The sequence below is a fragment of the Arachis hypogaea genome, chromosome 7, assembly GCF_003086295.3.
Source record: "Arachis hypogaea cultivar Tifrunner chromosome 7, arahy.Tifrunner.gnm2.J5K5, whole genome shotgun sequence".
NCBI lineage: Eukaryota > Viridiplantae > Streptophyta > Magnoliopsida > Fabales > Fabaceae > Arachis > Arachis hypogaea.
Genome location: NC_092042.1, coordinates 36591149 through 36598139, shown reverse-complemented (window position 1 = coordinate 36598139; position 6991 = coordinate 36591149). Strand labels below are relative to the sequence as shown.

The following is a 6991-nucleotide window of genomic DNA, read 5'->3' as shown; positions in this document are numbered from 1 at the left end:
ATTCGACCATGCCTAGACCCTATGCTTATGTATTTTCAACGGTGGAGTTTCTACACACCATAGATTAAGGTGTGGAGCTCTGCTGTACCTCGAGTATTAATGCAATTACTATTGTTCTTCCATTCAATTCCGCTTGTTCTTGTTCTAAGATATCACTTGTTCTTCAACTTGATTAATGTGATGATCCGTGACACTCATCATCATTCTCACCCATGAACAAGGTGACTGACAACCACTTCTGTTCTACAAGCAACTAAGGCTGTAGTGAATATCTCTTGGATTCCTGATTGCACGATGCATGGTTGATCGCCTGACAACCGAGTGCTCGTCTGACAAACGAGCCAACCATTCCGTGAGATCAGAGTCTTCGTGGTATAGGCAAGAACTGATGGCAGCATTCAAGAGAATCCGGAAGGTCTAACCTTGTCTGTGGTATTCTGAGTAGGATTCAATGATTGAATGACTGTAACGTGCTTCAAACTCCTAGCAGGCGGCGCGTTAGTGACAGACGCAAAAGAATCAATGGATTCTATTCCGGCCTGACCGAGAACCGACAGATGAATTCCGCTATGCTGTGACAGAGCATATGCAATCGCTTTCACTGAGAGGATGGGAGGTAGCCATTGACAACGGTGAAACCCTACACAAGCTTGCCATGGAAAGGAATAAGAAGGATTGGATGAAGACAGTAGGAAAGCCGAGAGACGGAAGGGAAGGCATCTTCATGCGCTTATCTGAAGTTCCTACCAATGAATTACATAAGTATCTCTATCTTTATCTTTATGTTATTTTCGTTCATCACCATATACATTTGAGTTTGCCTGACTAAGATTTACAAGATGACCATAGCTTGCTTCAATACTAACAATCTCCGTGGGATCGACCCTTACTCGCGTAAGGTTTATTACTTGGACGACCCAGTGCACTTGCTGGTTAGTTGTGCGAAGTTGTGTAATGCCATGGTATTGAGTTACCAAGTTTTTGGGGCTCATGACCGGGGATTATGAGAGTTGTGAAAAAGTATTGTTCACAATTTCGCGCACCAAGTTTTTGGCGCCGTTGCCGGGGATTGTTCAAGTTTTGAGCAAGCTTTTGGTAACATCAGTGCCAAGATCCGGCAACAACACCAAGTTTTTGGCGTTATTGCCAGAGATTGTTCTGGTTTGGATAACTGACGGTTCATCTTGTTGCTTAGATTAGGTATTTATTTTTTCGAAATTCTTGAAGATGAATTGTAGAGTTTCATGATGATTTGTTGAAATCTGGCTGGCTGAGAAGCCATGTCTAATCTCATTGGACCGAGGTTTCAACTTATCACCACAAGAGCTTGTTGATTTCTTGTCAATCTTGATTTTGGAGCAGTGATCTGCTAAGGCTTGCTGACCTTTGGTCATGTCTAGTGTTTTGGACCGAAGCTTTCTTTGAGAGCTTGGCTGGCTGTGAAGCCATGTCTAATTCCTGGACCGGAGTCTTAGACTAGCATTGCACTGATTCTTGGAATTCTCATTAAGAATTTTGATATCTTTTTCCACTTAATTTTCGAAAAACACAAAAAAAATTACAAAATCATAAAATCCAAAAAAAAATTTTTTGAGTCTAGTGTCTCATGTTGAGTTTGGTGTCAATTGCATGTTTATGTTCTTATTGCATTCATGCATGTGTCTTAAGGATCTTCAAGTAAATCTTGATGATTTTCGTGCTCTAATCTTTAAATTCTATTGACTTGAGTGTTTTGTGTGTCTCATATGCATTCTCATTAGTGTCAGTAGTATACAAACTGCTAAGTTTGGTGTCTTGCATGCATTGTTATTTGATTCTAGTTGACTTTTGATTTTTCCTTATTATTAAAAATCCAAAAATATTTTTAATTTGTGTCTTCTCAAGTCAATAATACAGAGAATTGAAGATTCAGAACAGCAGAGGAATTGCACAGAAAAAGCTGGGCGTTCAAAACGCCCAGTAAAGAAGGACAGACTGGCGTTTAAACGCCAGCCAGGGTACCTGGTTGGGCGTTTAACGCCCAAAAGGGTAGCATTTTGGGCGTTAAACGCCAGAATGTGCACCATTCTGGGCGTTTAACGCCAGGATGGCTAAAGGGGGAAGATTTTGTTTTCAAATCAAATTTTTTTTTTAAGTTTTCAAAATCTTTTCAAAATCAAATCTTTTTCAAATCAATTTTTCAATCAAATCTTTTTCAAAATCAATTTCTTTCTATTTTCAAAGATACTTACTATCAATTAATGATTTGATTCAACATTTCAAGTATGTTGCCTTTTCTGTTGAGAAAGGTTTAATGTTTGAATCATATCTTTTCTTGTTAGTCAAGTTTTTAATTTTCAAAATCAAATCTTTTTAAAATGTTTTTCAAATCATATCTTCTCAATCACATTTTTTTAAAAAAAACCAATCATATCTTCTTAACCACATCTTTTTCAAAATAGTTTTCAATCAAATCTTTTTGATTTCTGATTTCAAAATCTTTTTCAAAAATCACTTGATTTCTTTTCCACTTTCATTTTCGAAAATTAAGTAATATTTTTCAAAAATGTTTTCAAAATCTTTCACTTAATTTTCGAAAATTACTTCCCCTCTTCTCACATCCTTCCATTTATGGACTAACACTATCCCTTAATGCAAAATTCGAACTCCATCTCCTTTGATAAGTTCGAATTTTCTACTTCTGTCTTCTACTCTTCTTTTCCTCTGACACTTCAAGGAATCTCTATACTGTGACATAGAGGATTCCACATTTTCTTGTTCCCCTCTCTTTCTTATGAACAGGAGCAAAGACAAAGGCATTCTTGTTGAGGCTGATCCTGAACCTGAAAGGACCTTGAAGAGAAAGCTAAGAGAAGCCAAAGCACAACTCTCTTTAGAGGACCTGACCGAATTCTTCAAAGAGGAAGAACACATGGCAGCCGAAAACAACAACAATGCCAACAATGCAAGGAAGGTGCTGGGTGACTTTACTGCACCTACTCCCGACTTCTATGGGAGAAGCATCTCTATCCCTGCCATTGGAGCAAACAACTTTGAGCTTAAGCCTCAATTAGTTTCTCTAATGCAACAGAATTGCAAGTTCCATGGACTTCCACTGGAAGATCCTCATCAGTTTTTAGCTGAGTTCTTGCAATTCTGTGACACTGTCAAGACTAATGGGGTTGACCCTGAGGTCTACAGACTTATGCTATTCCCTTTTGCTGTAAGAGACAGAGCTAGGACATGGTTGGATTCACAACCTAAAGAAAGCCTGGACTCTTGGGAAAAGCTAGTCAATGCCTTCTTGGCAAAGTTCTTTCCACCTCAAAAATTGAGTAAGCTTAGAGTGGAAGTCCAAACCTTCAGACAGAAGGAAGGAGAATCCCTCTATGAAGCTTGGGAAAGATACAAACAATTAATCAGAAAGTGTCCTTCTGATATGCTTTCTGAATGGAGCATCATAGGTATTTTCTATGATGGTCTCTCTGAACTATCCAAAATGTCTCTGGATAGCTCTGCTGGAGGATCTCTTCATCTGAAGAAGACGCCTACTGAAGCTCAAGAACTGATTGAAATGGTTGCAAATAACCAATTCATGTACACTTCTGAAAGAAATCTTGTTAGCAATGGGACTAGTCAGAAGAAAGGAGTTCTTGAGATTGACACTCTGAATGCCATTTTGGCTCAGAACAAAATATTGACTCAACAAGTCAATATGATTTCTCAAAGTCTGTCTGGAATGCAAAATGCACCAAGCAGTACTAAGGAAGCTTCATCTGAGGAAGAAGCTTATGATCCTGAGAACCCTTCAATAGAAGAGGTGAATTACATGGGAGAACCCTATGGAAACACCTACAATCCTTCATGGAGGAATCATCCAAATCTTTCATGGAAGGATCAACAGAGACCTCAACAAGGTTTCAATAACAATAATGGTGGAAGAAGCAGGTTTAGCAATAGCAAGCCTTTTCCATCATCTTCTCAGCAACAGACAGAGAGTTCTAAGCAGAATACCTCTGACTTAGCAACAATGGTCTCTGATCTAATCAAAACCACTCAAAGTTTCATGACTGAAACAAGGTCCTCCATCAGAAATTTGGAAGGACAAGTGGGTCAGCTGAGCAACAAAATTACTGAACTCCCTCCTAGTACTCTCCCAAACAATACTGAAGAAAATCCAAAAGGAGAGTGCAAGGCCATCAACATGGCCGAATTCTGTGAGGAAGAAGAGGCAGTGAACGCCACTGAGGAAGACCTCACTGGGCGTCCACTGGCCTCCAATGAGTTCCCCAATGAGGAACCATGGGAATCTGAGGCTCAAAATGAGACCATAGAGATTCCATTGGACTTACTTCTGCCATTCATGAGCTCTGATGAGTATTCCTCCTCTGAAGAGGATGAGTATGTCACTGAAGAGCAAGTTGCTAAATACCTTGGAGCAATCATGAAGCTAAATGACAAGTTATTTGGAAATGAGACTTGGGAGGATGAACCCCCTTTGCTCACCAAGGAACTGGATGACTTGTCTAGGCAGAAACTGCCTCAAAAGAGGCAGGATCCTGGGAAGTTTTCAATACCTTGTACCATAGGCACCATGACCTTCAAGAAGGCCTTGTGTGACTTAGGGTCAAGTGTAAACCTCATGCCCCTCTCTGTAATGGAGAAACTAGGGATCTTTGAGGTACAAGCTGCAAACATCTCACTAGAGATGGCAGACAATTCAAGAAAACAAGCCTATGGACTTGTGGAGGATGTTCTGGTAAAAGTTGAGGACCATTACATCCCTACTGATTTCATAGTCCTAGAGACTGGGAAGTGCATGGATGAATCCATCATCCTTGGCAGACCCTTCCTAGCCACAGCAAAGGCTGTGATTGATGTTGATAGAGGAGAGTTGATCATTCAAGTGAATGAAGAATCCTTGGTGTTTAAAGCCCAAGGATATCCCTCTATCATCATGGAGAGGAAGCATGAAGAGCTTCTCTCAAAACAGAGCCAAACAGAGCCCCCACAGTCAAACTCTAAGTTTGGTGTTGGGAGGCCACAACCAAACTCTAAGTTTAGTGTTGAACCCCCACATTCAAACTCTAAGTTTGGTGTTGGGAGGTCCCAACACAGCTCTGAGTGTCTGTGAGGCTCCATGAGAGACCTCTGTCAAGCTAATGACATTAAAGAAGCGCTTGTTGGGAGGCAACCCAATGTTTTATAATTAACTATTTTCTTTTGTCATTTTATCTTTTTTGTAGGTTGATGATCATAAGAAGTCACAAAATTAATGAAAAAAGCAAAAACAGAATGAAAAACAGGAAGAAAAACAGCACACCCTGGAGGACGCACCCACTGGCGTTTAAACGCCAGTGAGGTTAGCTGGTGGGCGTTTAACGCCCAGTCTGGCACCATTCTGGGCGTTTAACGCCAGAAAGGGGCACCAGACTGGCGTTAAACGCCAGAAAGGGGCAAGATGCTGGCGTTAAACGCCAGAAATGGGCACCAGCCCGGCGTTTAACGCCAGAAATGGCACAAAACGTGATTTTGTGAGCCATTTGGTGCAGGGATGACTTTTCCTTGACACCTCAAGATCTGTGGACCCCACAGGATCCCCACCTACCCTACCACTCTCTCTCTTCTTCACCAATCACCTCAACACCTCTTCCCCAAAAAACCCCTCACCTATCAAATCCCATCTTTCTCTTCACCACTCACATCCATCCTTCATAAAACCCCACCTACCTCACCATTCAAATTCAAACCACTTTCCCACCCAAACCCACCCTCAAATGGCCGAACATCTCTCTCCCCCTATCCTATATAAACCCTCCTTCACTCCTTCATTTTCACACACCTTAAACACCATATCTCTCCCCTTTGGCCGATTACAAAGCCATTCCCTTTCTCCTCATTTCTTCTTCTTCTACTTTCTTCTTTCTTTTTTTGCTCGAGGACGAGCAAACATTTTAAGTTTGGTGTGGTAAAAGCATTGCTTTTTGTTTTTCCATAACCATTTATGGCATCCAAGGCCGGAGAAACCTCTAGAAAGAGGAAAGGGAAGGCAAAAGCTTCCACCTCCGAGTCATGGGAGACGGAAAGATTCATCTCAAGGGTGCATCAAGACCACTTCTATGAAGTTGTGGCCTTGAAGAAGGTGATCCCCGAGGTCCCTTTTTCACTCAAAAAGAGTGAATATCCGGAGATCCGACATGAGATCCGAAGAAGAGGTTGGGAAGTCCTTACCAACCCCATTCAACAAGTCGGAATCTTGAATGTTCAAGAGTTCTATGCCAATGCATGGATCACCAAGAACCATGACCAAAGTGTGAACCCAAATCCAAAGAATTATCTTACTATGGTTCGGGGGAAATACTTGGATTTCAGTCCGGAGAGTGTGAGGTTGGCGTTCAACTTGCCTATGATGCAAGGAGATGAGCATCCTTACACTAGAAGGGTCAACTTTGATCAAAGGTTGGACCAAGTCCTCACAGTCATATGTGAAGAGGGCACCCAATGGAAGAGAGATTCAATAGGAAAGCCGGTTCAATTGAGAAGGCATGACCTCAAACCCATGGCTAGAGGATGGTTAGAGTTCATACAACGCTCAATCATTCCCACTAGCAACCGGTCCGAAGTTACCATAGACCGGGCTATCATGATCCATAGCATCATGATTGGAGAAGAAATAGAGGTTCATGAGGTTATAGCCCAAGAACTCTATAAGGTGGCGGACAAGACCTCTACCTTGGCAAGGTTAGCCTTTCCTCATCTCATTTGTCACCTCTGTTATTCAGTTGGAGTTGACATAGAGGGAGACATCCCCATTGATGAGGACAAGCCCATCACCAAGAAAAGGATGGAGCACACAAGAGACCTCACTCATCATGAAATCCCTGAGATTCCTCAAGGGATGAATTTTCCTCCACAAAACTATTGGGAGCAACTAAACACCTCCCTAGGAGAGTTGAGTTCCAACATGGGACAATTGAGGATGGAGCATCAAGAACACTCCATCATCCTTCAT

At 41.6% G+C, this 6991-nt stretch overlaps 1 non-coding gene across 1 annotated transcript; it reads right to left on the bottom strand.

Moving 5' to 3' along the window:
- Positions 1-3316: 3316 nt before the first annotated feature.
- LOC112704462 (small nucleolar RNA R71) lies at positions 3317-3424 on the bottom strand. The gene has a single exon (XR_003155086.1). It is a non-coding gene; the product is annotated as a small nucleolar RNA R71 (small nucleolar RNA).
- Between the last annotated feature and the right edge of the window lie 3567 nt (positions 3425-6991).